We start from the raw sequence: 15,506 nt of genomic DNA, 5'->3' as shown, positions 1-15,506 counted from the left end.
GGGATATACCCCCGACTGCGCTGCCCTATCGCCACGCCACAGTGTAGGAGTGTGTCTGTGCATGTGTGTTTACTGTACATAACTGTGTGCTTGGAGAACATAGTACAGGGGGAAAAATAAATGGCTGTGTGTGCACAAGTGGGACATGAACACCTCTGGCTGAACTGGAGCGTGATGTAGACAGAGGGGACAGTTTGTTCTTAAATGTCATTCAAGCCAGTGTTGCTTTTCAGAGAGACACTGCAACCAAAAACCTTCAGACAAGCAGCGCAGCACAGAGAGAACTGATCCGTAGTTCTTTATTACTCTCTCTTCCTACCTATCAATAATTCCTGAGCCACAACAATACAGCCAGGCTGGAGCAAAAAAAAAAACAAAAAAACAACAACAAAACAAACCAAAAACACAGAGTTTGCCAAGTTTAATAACTACTGTCACGCCTTGGAGCTACGGCTTTCTGTCAGTTCCTTCTTCGCTTCTGTTCTGCTGGATTCTACGGGTTTTCTTGTCTCATTTCTGCAGCCACCACTTAATACACATATATGGCAAACAAACCATTTGCGTGAATTGCTTGTGCTGGGAAGGATGTGTGTGCGTGGTCACGTGCGCATCGCAACGCATCGGCACGGCTCAACAGCAGCAACAATGCCATTCAGCAGTTTAGTAACAGGCCATTACCTTGTTAATACCAGCCTAATGGGCAGTCTGCTATTTTAAAACCACAGTCATGTTTGTGCCATTAACAACCACTTAGTGCTCCAGTCAAATCAACAGGCCACCGGGACACACCAAAAACACGAACAAAAATAACAACGCCAATGTCATATCATGCCCCGTCTCTTAATTAACGCCTGAAACATAAGTGCCAACCGCATCTCGCTTTACATCGTTTCCCAATTTACAGAATTTTCGAGACGCATGCATAGCAACAGTCATTATTTTTGTTCTCAGCTTATGGCAAGTTTTAATTGTAGGGTGCAAAAAGTGCATATACATAACAAAACAAACCAACAAATACATTCGTCTCCACATCCGGTCCTCAAGAGCTGTTTCACCCCAGTATTTACTGCGGTTGTTGCTTTTAGAGATTGTTGCAAAGCTTTGAGATAAACAACGAGAGAGCCTTACGTATAACGTGCATAAAGTCTAATTCCATTAATTCACTTAAGAAATACATTCTACATTTTGTACTCCACTGTATGTTTTGACAGCTTTTAAAAAACTGTGATTACATAAATAAAAAAAGCATTATTAAAGACATCATAACACCACATCAAGTATTTGAATCACTAATTGGTTTAATCCAATTATATATATTAATGTGAAAGGGGCCACTGCACGATTCGCAGACTTACCGTTGATAAGGTATGTTTTTAAGTTAGGATAAAGATATTTTAGCGTAAAGGAGGATAAGATGTCTGAAACAGTAGAAAGATACAGAGAAGGGGCCAACTAAATAAATAGGGACTGAGTTTAGGTGCAAGCTGCTAGATGTTCTGCAGCAGACGTCGCCGTTTAGGCCCTTCTATAATTTAGTAAAACTTATTTAGTTCATATTTATCCACAACACAACCCAACAAATATACGTGTTAATTGCTGCTGACTGAGCGCTCACACATACTACGTTGAAACAAACACCATGCGGTGTAAAGACACGAACCTTCACCTTTCTCGTATTTAAGTGACTGATTTAAACTGCTCTTCCATCACCGTTATTGGGCCAATATTTAGATTACACACAGAAACCGATGTGCTGAATCAAGCATTACCTTCCAAATGCATGAACAGATAGTGTCGTGTATCAGCATTGATGTCCGCTACACTGTTTTCTCGATGCTTTAACTGTGGAGCGTGCCAGACTCAGAGGGACAGGTCAGCATTTTGGGAAGTAGACTCATTTGTTTGATGGAACAGCTCATGCTTCCCTGCTCAGTATTTACTGTACGTACAGCCCCTCCGCTGCTTTACACCTCTGTTACATCAAACAAACGAGCTACAATGCAATAATTTGCAAGCTTTAAAGTTGTCAGTAGGCATCCAGACAGACTCGGGCTGCCTCCAGTCTCTCAGCTAAGATAAGGTAAGTCAATCACCTCCCACCTGCAGCTTCATACTTAACGCAGTGTTATTGAACTTGTTATCGCACGCTGAACAAAGTAATGATGCACTGTTGTTTAAGAACACCTGACCGAGAATAGTCTTCTGTTGTTGTTTGTTTTTTATCAAACAACAGCAGTCTTTTTTGTCACCACGACTACGATTTCTGCCCTTGAACTCCGAGTCCCATTTTAAGAGCTATTCTCTGTTTGGCTCAGCTCTTACATCAGAAAATATTGTGTGTCTTGCAGTCAGCTGTGCTGTTTTAAACAGAGCAGCGGTCTCTTGTTGCAGCTACAGGTACTGAAGACTTGTGAGTTGATGCTGTCAGATTACTGACAGAACAGAAGTGGAGGCGGAGCGAAGGGAGATTAAACTGTGTACAAGCTCTCTGTCATTCATACGAGCTATTGTCCAAAGTGGACAAAAATATATTTTGACGTTTAAAACCTAGTTTGGATTAAAAAACAGAGACATGTCACATCAAACAATTAAATAAAAATACAAATTCAGGTTTACTGTATATCAAGAAGCTTCTTATACGACAATCATATTTTCAGTCGGGTACTTTAAATACATACAGAAACACGGCTTAATCCAGCCTGCGGGTTTTTCTAATTCAATTTTGCCATCTCAAAGAGAATCAGCTTTCTTTGAGAATCAGCTTCTCTCTGAAGTCTGAGAGGAAGCGTTGGGCGAGAAGTCCTGGATCGGAGGCAGAGTCCATTTCGGTGCATCAATCGTTTACACAGGCTTTGAACTCGGTTGTGGGTATGTTCAGCTCTTTAGTGATTTCTAAAGCTCTCGGCCAAATATCAGCTCCAGTAATAGGCATCTCATCCTTCACACAGATAGTCACACTCTCCTGTCTGGCTTTTGAAAGCAGCCCATTTTGGGACATTGGAATGATTTTGTCTGACTCTTAGCATTTTTCAGCCTGTCACTTAGGACTCGCTGCCTTGACAGCTGTTGGATGATCCTTACTCATTGATCACCATCATCTTAAATTGGAATGATAAATCCTTCAAGTCTGGGGAACCTTAAACTTCTTTTAGGACAATTTTGAAACATTACCACTTAACCCCCACAAAATCTTCACTGCCTCCCCCTGCCATTCTTCCAGTTGTCAAATGAACTTATTTTTCTCACGTTGAAAACTAAATTTTAACTTTCCAGATTTGTACAAAGACACTGCCACTTTTACAAAGAGTCATTTTAAGAAATATTTCAACTCTGATGAGACTGATAACCCTACATTTAAAAAAACAACAAGAAGGGACTGTTGATCATTTGACCCATAAATTCTAAATATGTGACACCAAAGCCCTTTTTCAGGTTTAGCAGATGCAGATTCTATTTGTTGACCCGCCTACATTGTATGAACACATCGTGACGGATCTGACCGATCTGTTGGCAGAGAACACCGGCTGACCGCCGCTGACAGACCCCCATTACACATAAGACAAAACAAAAAATGAAGAAATCATTGTCACTTACTGCAAAATGAAGAGGGAGCACATTTAACTGTCAGTAATGTATGACTTGTCAACAGATAATGAGAACGGTCATTGTGCCATAGAAACTCACTGAGCATCACCTCAGCTGATTACATTGATGATGGAGTTAGTTGCATTCCAGCCCAAACTCAAGTGTCCACACTGTAAGATCAAGAAACAGATTTAAATTTTTTTTGGTTTAGTTTCTGTGATTAAAAACGTCAAAAAAAAGTGTGGGGGGGTGTGATTCAGTGATTCATCTTCTCATCTCTCTGTACGTTAACGTGAAAGGATTCAAATGCAGCATAACACCTGCTGCTATTAGAACTTCCCGATAAACCTGACATCAAATGTCTCAGATAACATTACGTCCTGTCGCTGGAAATTAAATGACTCCTAGACGACCCCCACCAACGCCCCCGCCCAAAAAAAAAGAAAAAAAATAAACATAGGGAAGGAGAAACGTGAGACACCTGTGAATTTAAATTGAATGAATGGTCCTAATTGTTGAGCCAACGTGTAGATTCAGTACGTCTGTCTGGTGACAGACAATGAAGACTCCTACAGATGAAGTACTGAGCGCATGGCTCCGTTTTCCTGCGTCTGTCTCCTCCCCCTCCTGATTGGCTCGCTTCATACATGCTGCATGCTGGTTGGTTTAGGATTAACGTGGTTGCCATAACAACATCCCGGCCATAGAGCTGTGTTGGAATGGATGTGTGTGTGTGTGTGTGTGTGTGTGTGTATACTTTGTTTGAAGTGGCAGGCCTTTTCAACAGCTTTGATCAGGGAAATGTTTGTAGTGGGGGCAAACCTGGAGAACAAACAGGACTTCAGAGAGATTAGCAATCTGTGGAACAGACAACACACACACACACACACACACACACACACTAACCCACTCATAGGCCGTGCAGAAGTCAGTCTCCTGAATAAAATCAGTCAAACATAAAGCAAACAGATCCTCAGCTTAAAATTACACTTCTTATCATTCTGACATGATGAAGCTCAGATGAGGAGGATCGCAGTGGGATCAGAGGATGTGCTGTCTGACACCCCTCTGTCCTTTCTTCCTCCTTTCCACCATCCAGGATGATGTTTTTGAAAAAGCAAACCAAGAACAAGTGATCTAGGGTCAAGTCTGTGTGTGCATGTGTGTTCTTGTGCTTCCCCTGCAGGATCAGTGTAAATTTATCAGAGCCCAGCAGAGACCAGTTGAGTTCTTCAGGAGCCAAGGTGTGACACACGGCCCCTACGCTCCTCCATCATGCCATACTGAGTGGTAGCGCGCACGCGTGTGTGTGTGTGTGTGCGTGCGTTTCTTTTTTCGAGGACAAGTCAAATTTGTGAGCGCAGAACTCATATAAGTACACCACAGCGCCCGGGCCCCTCCTGACCCAAACCCAGATGGACAGCATCGGAGCTATTCTCAGAGCAACAAGCACATTACTCAGTCCCCAAGGTACCATGATAAGTCATCCACTAAGGTCACAGGAGGTGTTACGTCTCCTCCACTGCAAGTAGTTCAGTGTTTGAAGAATGGATGTAAAAGACTGAAACAAATGGCCATGTGCTCCTCATCTCAGTTAGCAATCGAACAGAGCGGTAAGTCATGTCCCCAACTCCAGAGCTAACAGCGGGCATCAGAATGATAAAACGTGTCAACATCGGGAAATAAAAAAATAATCCATAAAATGATGTTCTTCTAATCCGTCTGTCCTGAGATTCACAATCCAGACAGAGATGGATAGTGCTCACTTACAGAACAAACTCAGTGACACACTACATTTAATCTTGAGAAAAGTTGTTGTTAAATGTTGAAAATGATCCATCCAGAAATGACAGGACAAAAAACCTGAGATGGCGCTGGTAGATTTGCTGGATCTCTATAATCTCTCTGAAACACTAAAAGGCAAAGTGATTTCACTTCATTCAGGAATAAGAGCAGAGCCATTTTAAATCTGTCTGTGCATTCCTAACCTTAAACGAGTTAAAACCTTTTTTAAAATATATATTTTTAATGCAGAATTTTCTTAAAAGAGAATAAATCAAAAGCACAAATTTGAAATATAATAATAATATATAATGATGCACAAAAGCCAAGTGCCACGTGAAGAGTAACCTTTGATTTTAAGCCAATTTAAAGGTCGTTCTCTGAGTACAAAGGGGGGTCAAGGTCGAGAGGCAGGGAATGGAGGTGGCCCGATCACACCCTGAGAAGTAGGCCCTAAAGGAGCAGATTAGAAATGGTGATGCAATATTAATTGGTGATGGTGCGTGCTGGGCAGCGCGGGGTTGTCCGGGGTTTGTCTCCCCAAGGAGAAGCTGTCACGAGTTCAGAGAGGCAGACGAGATGAGCCCCTGACCTTGTCTGTCAGCCGGTGGATGAGGGCTGGGAAAGGAGAACCCCGGTCCCACTGACACTCAGATCAACACTCTGCCAGTCTACGGAAAGCCTGCTGGGATACAAATTTGGATATCTTCCTCTCATGGTGTGAAAACTGTTATTTCAGATTGTGGCGAAGGTTGGAGAGAGGGAGCGAACGAGGCAACACGAGCATATGGGCGAGAGCCACGTGTCATCTGGGGACACACAAACACTGGACACATGTCAGCTTCAATTAACCCTCTCCCATCTGTCTGGCTCTTTTTTTCGTACTCTCTCTCCCACCACCAAGATCTCAGCTAGGGCAGGCAGAGCAGTAAGCCCTTAAATATAGAGTGCAACATAAAAAAACACCACACCTGCCCGAGCAAAAGAAACATTTCCTTTCCCCTCACATCAACTACAACGTCCAGCCCTGTTTTGTTTTTTTTGTTCACCTATACCATCCTTTGTCAAAATAGATGGACTGTATTAAATTATCAATGCTACAGACTTCAATAATTCAGGGCACCCAGCGGTGTTGTGCTGAAAGTGTCATGGAGTTCTGAGTTTTGTTAGTGGAAGACGCACCACTGCTGCCAAAAAGGTTAACAACAGCCAATGAATGTAGGATAAGGAAGCACGAGCGTGTTCACTGCAACATATCATCTTTTGACAGCGTCTTATAAATACAGTCTTTAGCAGCAGCGTGCCAACAGAGACGATGGTTAAATATAAATACACAAAAAGACAGAAAGCAGACACGCAGATGAAACAGAAAAATAAACACATTGCTCTTCCCTCTCCCACAGCCCCCTTTGTGTCCTTTTAACCCTAATTAAATTCAGCAGCAGATTACAGTAGCGTCAGTGCCACACATCCTCCCATGCAGAGGAACACGACTGCTGACACGTGTGCCAGAGACAGAGTGAAACGTCACGCTGTAACGCTATTTCCCCGAGTCTGATAAATGAGGCCCCGGCCGCGCTCTGGCGTTGGCAGTTAACTATGAAAGAATGCATCAATCCAATTGGCTCTCCTGTTGCACCTGTCACACAGATGCTCACGTACATGCGCACACATGGACACACACACACACACACACACAAAAGCTATAAAGCAGGAATAAACAGGAATTATATGTCACAGACATGCCACCTCTCAGAGTTCCCATCCTCAGTTTCTCACCAGTCTTTTCCACCCCCGACACCTCGTGTCAGATCCGTTCCTCTCTTTCTCCCTTCGCCAGTCCTCCCCTCCTCACCCAAAACCCCCCACCCCAATCTGAGATCAACACCTAGCTGTGTGCAGGTGCAAGGCTGCTGGCAAACTGTCAGCTTGAGTCTCCTTTACTTAAACACACACACACACACACACAGCTTGGCTCCAACTGAGGCGCTTCCCGCTCTGTGAATTGGTCTCCACACAGCAAGCTTTATCACACTCTCACTGTCAACACATAAAGGAAGACTAACAGTGAGTGTACTAAAGGTCGGAAAACACTGGCTGGGGACACGGGAGAAAATAACACAAGAAAAAAAAAAACAACAGAAAATTGATTCTCAAGTTTGGCAAAACTTAAAAAAAAAAAAAAAAACAACAGCTTTGATTGCATCCATACTGTAGTTTTTAAAGAGCATTTTAAAGGCCCAATTTTGTAGAAGCAGGGATTTTTATGTCTTTTTAATTACACGGCAGGTCTAGATCTTACAAAATATGAGCATATTAAAGAGATCAGTCGAGGGAGAAGTGCATAGTGCTCCTATTAAAACTGTGCATTAAAGCAGCCAGGACTTGTATGTTTGTGACACACCCGGCCTCACAAACACATGTGCTGGTGTTTTGTTTGTTTTCTCCAGTGAACCTTTCAGCATTGACATTAAAATCTTTATGTTCTCTCATGAGGTACGTTTGGACTGAAACCCAGCTACCTCTGTTTCAGTGTGTGTGGACTGAAAACTCTCTTACTCACAATTACCAGTTGGAAGTCTACGGGAGCTCTAAAGATCTTCAGCTTTGTCTTCAGACTGCAGCCCAAGAAATTATGTCCTCATATATCCTATTGTCACACTGTCACTGGGGGACGTCCCTTCTACACACTGGTTGTAAAACAAAGAGTTCTCCTTCTTCATCTCCCGGTGATCCAAACAAAGTGAGGATCGGTTACATTTTGCTGCGTTCAATATAATACATTTTATCATTTATGATTTAGTTTTCCATTTTGATATTTATATCATCCTTCGAGCTCCACACGCCTACACATCGCTCAGTGTTATACAGAGGAAGAGACCTCACACGTTATGAGTGACCCTTTTCTGTGATTGTGAGAATAGATTGAAGAGATAAGATTTATTGAGATTAATATCATCATCATTAGTGTTTGAAAATTAAACCAGCCCGCATTAAAGATGTGCTGATGTAATGTTGATGAACTGGCTGGAAAGGTAATTAGGTATAATAAATGAATTCTCTGTGTAGCACCAACACACACACACACACACAAGGACCTCGTGGTGACCTCTAGAGCTGTGAACATGGAGCTGGTGTCTGCATGGCCATGGGTCATCTGACAGCTCTAAACAAGACTCTCATTAACACCAGGCCATTAAGAGCACCTGCTGGGAGTGTGTGTGTGTGTGTGTGTGTGTGTGTGTGTGTTTGGGGGGGGGGGGGGTCTAGCCGCGGACTTTGGGTTCAGGTTGACACTGACAAAGGCAGACAAGTGTCAGTTTGGTCTTCAGCCATAAATGCCATCAGTTATCAGAAGCACTCAGAGATACAGAGATGTGAGATGTGAGGAAACACTGCAGATATCAGAAGAACAACTAGAGGACAGTGATACTTATCAGCAGCCGAATCTCATACAGGATAGCCAAATGTTTTGTTTAGCAGTTTTATTAGCGGTAGTAAAACTTGTGTTTTTGTCTCACTGACAGTGCTTTATTGTGTGACCAAGGTCGTTCATTTTAAAGTGGGCAGTTTTAAGAAGGTGAAGCAGAAAAAACAAGGTAAGTCCTTGAGTAGATTTAAAGGACCACTTTTGCATGAAAAAATAAGTATAAGTGCAGGTTGTGTTTACAGCGCTTCAACAACAGCCCTAATACTTTCCAATTCATGGTTGTGTTCTAGTTATGTTTGTGAAGAAACGAGAGGTCAACACAAAAATAAATGTGTTTGCCATGCTGAACATCATATTTCAAAATGAAACCTATCTGGCTCATCTTACCCATTTTCTGCTGACTAACAGAGAAGACGGAGCCGAATGCAGACGGGAGCTCGTACAAAACTAAACAAAAGGTTAAATGTGACTCCAGTTGGTGAATCAAACCAGAAATGAAGCACTGATCTCACTGCAGCAGATCAGCGCACCAACAAAAGGCCTGCTAAGAAATAAAGGATTCCTCTCCTCTGAAAGGCTACAGAGCTTTTAATTTGTAACGATTACAAGAAGTGTTGAGTCTGCATTGACGCATAATGAAGTAACTTTAACAGGGCAGTCGGGAGCAGATCAAAATTAGGCATCACAATAAAATCCCTGTATAACTAATTATACCTGTCAAACAGAGGGAAGCAGAACTAAAGGCCTTTCTCAAACACCGGCGTGTTACCTCCTGCAATTAGGATGAATAAAGTTAAAGGAAAACTGTTGTGACTCCACTGTGAATAAACCAAATGACATAACAGAAACTGTTTGTGCCAAATTTTGAAAGAGCAAAAGTCCAATAATTGGCCGGCAGACCAACAGTGCAGCACACCGATGTAACTACAGCGTCTGTTGCAGAAATTTGCTCAGCAACCTTCACGTTTAAATGAGAAAACTTCTTCAGATTATGTATTCAGATACACCTCAATGGTCACTGATGCATTTAAAGTTTGGCCTTTTGCTCACACATCACTGTCATATTACTGTGTTTAGGGATATTTGGTTCTGGAAAATAAAAAACTTATCTTAAAACACGACTAAGCTAATAACAAAATACTATGGCATTTGCACTTTTTATTTTTTCAAATAAGAATGTAAATCTACTGTGTTGGCATTGCTTCTTGTAACAATACAAAGGTCTGAGTGCTGGAAGAAGTAGAAAGCGATATACGCGTCATTATGAGGACTGCTCGGTCAGCAGCTAACAGCAGCTAACAGCTACTCACATCGTTTTCTTTCAAAAGGATATTTTTCTGCTGGATTTGAGAGGAATTGCAAAGTGACAGTTAATCCGTGTTTTATGTTGTTTACTTTAAGTTTCTAGTACACAACAAACTGAGTGCTAACGTTTGTCTAATGGGAAAACTGACACGCCGGTTCAGGCATATGTGCGTGTGTGAGCGCGTCTGGGTGGGGAGAGAAAGTGAGAGAGAGATATGCGCTGTGCGTGCCAGTGCTGTCAGGGTTTCTGCTAGAAATGGTATAATTTATCACACCTAATTAATTATACTCCAACACAGAGACGAGTTCTCCTTGCCGTTCAATCGGCTCCCGACTCTGCCTCCTTCTGTCAGACGACTGGAGGAGAGGCCCAGATAAACTCCCTGGGCCTGAAACGCCACAGCCTTTTTTTGAAGTCACTCTTTTCTCGGGCTGATTCGCCATGCCCGTTTAGCTGGCTTCACATTACCATTTAAATAAAGAGGCTAGCTAAATGACCACTGGTAGAACATAAGAAAAATTTAATTATTTTTCTTTCTCACAGCACTTTATTCTTTTCTTTCTGGCTCATGCTTCTCATCATTTTTAATTTGTTTAGTCTGGAGGGGAACGGTTGATAAAAATGTGCCGAAGATTTCCGAATGCAAAATGAACCATTCATCTTTGATTACAAGGGAAATCTAATCTTTTAACGGAGAACACTGACTCACAAAACTAAGCAGACTCAAAGCAATGCAGGTATGATGATTTATGTAGGAGAAATGATTTTGAAAACTAAACAAAGACAAGAAGAAAGAAGAAAATGACACGAACAACCGCTTTGCATCGAGTTTGTTTAACGACAGACCATATTATTAAAAGGGATAATGCCCAACGACAGAAAACTACACTAGACCTCTGAGGCCTAGATTCTATGTTAAAGTGGCCTTGTAATGCAAATGATTTACATTTGTGTTTACAGTACACAGAAATCTGACGCTGGCTCACAGAATGTGCACTGAACAACGGTTCTTCAACATCGGTTTTTCTTCACAGGGTGAAGAGGGTGAGCAAGATATAACAAAAAAAATGTCCAATAGAACAGAAAAGTGCCAAAAGCTGCTCGTCTTCAAATGTCCACCAAACTGTTTTGGTTCAACTTACAACTAACATCCCCTTCAATATAAATTAAGTTTCATATACACTGAAGTCTCAGCTCTTCAGACGTCCCTCCGATTGCTAATGTTTGCATTGGCCAGAAGTTGGGCAGAGTCGGGTGCCGCCCAAAAGCTGCTCTTCAGAAACCTGATGGTGACGTGATGGAGGGTACGGCCACTTTTATTTATGACATCTATGATTTTTCACTCAGATTTGTTGTGTTTTCAGCTAAATTACATGTTCATGGTTTTTGTTTCAAAAGTCGAGGCTAACAGTTTACAAATAGGGTGCTTGAATGGTGCAGGACGAATTTTGCAGCAATATTTCATTCTATTTTGTGGATATATGTCGACATAAATCTAGTTAGACGTGAAGGTTGCGTGATTGAAAACACACGTCTGACATCCCACAGCCATCATCGTGGAGGTGAGCCGATTGCATCGGACACAGATTGATTGCCCTTGAAATCCAGCAGAATTGCTTGGCTTGTAACAAGCTTTATTTACTACATTAAATTATCATTAAAATGCTATTAGCGCAATTAGTTGATTTCCATTTTAAACAACAGATCTATGGTGAGAGAGGCACCATTTGGGAAGGGAAGGGGTGAAAGACAGAGGAGAGAAAAGAAAAAGTTAGAAGCAGAAACGAGCAAGAAGCAAGTGGAGAGCGGAGTGAGGAGGAGGAGAGGAAAGAGGAGAGAAGGAGAGGTGAGTGAGGAAGGAGAGAGGTGACGAGAGAGCAATGGGAGATGAATATTAAGCAGCTATAGTGATTAGGGCGGTAGTGCAGAGTGGCACTGTGACAGTGACATTGGCTGCCAACGGCGGCCCCTGCCATGGTGATTCACTGGAACCTGCTTCATTTGGGCCATAATTAGCTTAAATGTTCAGAGAATGAAAAATTCATCATCGCTTTGAATCTTGTTAATTGGGGGAGCCGCCTGCATTAATAGAGGCCATTTGGAAGCTCTGTGTTTAAGCATGCGTGTGTACGCGTGCACGCACAGACACAGGTATGCAAGTGTGCATCCGTGTAGAGGAGAGTTTGGTCCCAGAGGAGGTGATGAATTCCAAACTTTACCCGTTTTTATCATCGAAGCAGCCAAATAAGCTTCTTAACAACGATAAGGACCTCTGAATAATGCTGACAGCGGAGAGACGTTTAACGGCTCCAGTCTGCATATCTTATCATACATACCGATAACTGACAACGTATGGACATGCAGCTGGATAACGCTATAGGAGGGGAAAAATGTAGTTTGTATAAGCAGCAGAGCCACTGAAAGCTTGGTGCCTCATCAATGAGAGGACGTATTGTCTGTTAACCCTGCAGTCACGTTTCAGATTGTGGCAGAGATGGGAACGGAGGAGGAGACATTGTATTCAACATTATTACTGCCAACAGAGATAATGCAATGAACACACTTTGTGCATATTTGGTATAAAGTTGTGCGCACCATGCTGTAAATGAATGCTGTGTAGATTCTGTTGAACTGCTTAAAATGGGAAACTAAAACAAATCTCTTGGAAATTAGACAATAAAGTGCTCCACATACAACACCACAAATGCGATTTTAATTAGAAGCGTATAAGCTCGACTCTTTTGTTACTTTCTAATTATTTACAGTAATGAGAAAGCTTTCTATGCCTTCAGGGCAGACATGTCGCAGGAGGAGCAAACTGAAAGAGCCAAATAAAGTCAGGGAATTGTCTCAGTCATGGACAGAACGAGACAAAACGCTGACCACAAGCAAAGACAGACTGAAGCAATTAGACGCTGAATAACGTGTGTTGTAGTGAGCAGCATCAGCGATGGCGGCCGGTCGCTGATCCGAGTGGTTAGACTTGGAGACTGATGATTTATGCCTTGCAGTGGCGCCACATCGCTGTGTGCAACAGCATGCCAACTGCAGGAGACTGAGAAGACTGTGATCAAGAGCTGAGCGTTGAGTTTGAACTTTCAGCTCATGGCCAGCATGTCATTGAGTTTACTGTCAGCCTGCGCGGGTGCTCTGCATGTTTCACATTCAGTAATAAAACACGTCACTGTGCGTCCTTCCTTGATGCTCAGTGTGTGTGCTCCTGGAGGCATCACATCTTGTTACACTGAGGTAACATATGCACCCAGTGCACCCTCTCTTAACTTCTCTGTCCAGCAGTCAACAAAAGCTGCCATTTTCTATTTTTTCACATTCGAAACGGCAACAAAGTCATAAAGTGGATGCATTCCCTCAACCTGAGCTGTGCTGCATGAAAAGCAAAAGGTGGGCACAATGATTCGTACAATTCTCCATAAAAGTGCTGAAATGACCATATTCATTAGGTTGGCTGTGTGACATAAATACAATATGTCTCCCTCTATGCTGCAGTGTGTGAGGAGGAGACAATGTTTATGCGACAGACAGCGAGGCTGCAGAGAGCCCAGCCCAGAGTGGACCAGCTCAGCTCCGACCCAGCCAGCACTAATCCATCATCGCTGCCACTGAATCATCACGCTGCCAATAAAGCCGGGCAGCAATACATTACAGGCGTGTGGCAGGCCTTAGTGATAATGATATTGAGAAGTCCCCTCGGGCTGAAGGAAAAGTCTGGCCACACGCGAACTTGCTTACAGATGCAATAATATATGGAAATGCATCAGCGTGCCGGACAGGAGGGAGGACCGGTCAGATCTTTTCAGAGGGAAGCGCTTCCTATCGGTTACCGATGTGGACTGGACCAAATCCTGCACTCAACGATCTGAGCTCATTTTAGATACAAGCCTCTCCAAACAAGTCATCTTACAAGCAATCTGATATGTCAAGACCCAATTTCTGTCTTATCTCGCTTTCATACAGCTGAGTTGATCTTGCGGTGCAGTTTGGACACGGGACACATTAGATACAGTGGTGCCAATCATCGGCATGCTGCGGCCGGCAGCACGGGAGCAAACTGCTCCACCTTTAATCCCACACCCCCACCGCAGATGGATGCACACCCAAGCCAAGCTGTAGCCAAAGGGACGAGGCCTTATCTTCGTGGGGACATACGGTAACTACAGATCTGACACACTGATCTGCGCACGCTGGTTCAGCGAGAGGAATTTGACTACAGCTCGTCTGCCTGGCACCCGAGTGACCCGTTCTATAAAATCTCTGCCGTTGAACGGGAAACTCAAATTTCAATTTTTGCGTTGAAATTGGAAGTGTCCCGGGTCAGTGTGTGCTGAGCATTTGGCATTAGCCCAGGGGTCATTCAGGTTTAATGAAACCCATTCAGTGCACATGAACATCCATCTGAAAATAAAAACTCTTTTGACATCAGTTAAGTGCTATTCTGTCGTTAAAAACAACATCTTTAAAGCTGGAGGCAGGTTTGTGCTCCCGGTTATTGGACAGATTTAACCCCGATTCTGCGGTTTGGAAATATACAGATTGGGGTGAGAGTAGCACCTTTGGAAATAAAGCTAGCACTCACTCAGAGCCCTGTGTAATTTCAAAAAATGTCTCATTATGGCGAACAATAGGGTGCAGCAACGCTGATTTGTCAGAAATTTGATAGGAAAACTTGCTTTGCCTCAGTTGAATCCGGCGCTCCTTTGATGCCGTCGGTATAACTGAAGCAATTTTTTCCAATTTTTATTCGGTATTGTATACTTAATATATTTTTAATGACCTTGTAAAATCTCTCTGGACTGCTTTCCTCTTTTGCACAATTTATATACACACATATTCTTCCTGTTTAGTGTCCTACTATTACTTCTGTGCAAGTAAATGAACCAAATTAAACTGAATTTGGCTGTTAGCATGAAAGCCTCATGCTTAGCACTAAAACTACAAACAGTGCAAGACGTATATAGTTGATGAATTCAGAGATTGTTGTTCCTGGTTGAAAAGGAAAAAAACTCTCATATGCGCTTGTCATTTTACGATTCAGCTATATGGAATAAACAAAGAATACAGAACACGGTAACGAGCAGAGTTCAGACGTGCTTGTTTGGATTGGCTGTAGTTTATTTTTACCACATAGACAACAATGATGTGCCTTCAAGAATGCAGCAAAACAAATTTGCAAAAGAGCCTTTGTGATTATTGATGCATCTGCTGGGCCTACAAATGTCAACTTCTCTCAGACAGAAGCAAAGTGAAATCATTCAGAGTAATTTCCGTTTAAAAAGCGTGTCAAAATAGGAAAATAGGTCCGGAGCCGTTTTAACGTTGGCTTTCAGCTTCCAAAAGAAAAAAAAAAAGAAAAAAAAAAAAAGACAACAAGAAGTTTGTGCTGAT

General features: G+C 42.6%; 1 protein-coding gene across 1 annotated transcript in view; it reads right to left on the bottom strand.

The window, feature by feature from the left end:
* Window positions 1-15,506, bottom strand: part of agbl4 (AGBL carboxypeptidase 4) — a 240,193-nt gene that overhangs the window by 34,295 nt on the left and 190,392 nt on the right. The gene's annotated exons all lie outside the window — the stretch shown is intronic.

Source organism: Echeneis naucrates, chromosome 4 (genome assembly GCF_900963305.1).
Source record: "Echeneis naucrates chromosome 4, fEcheNa1.1, whole genome shotgun sequence".
Taxonomy (NCBI): Eukaryota; Metazoa; Chordata; class Actinopteri; order Carangiformes; family Echeneidae; genus Echeneis; species Echeneis naucrates.
This window is presented reverse-complemented; position numbering and strand designations above follow the sequence as displayed.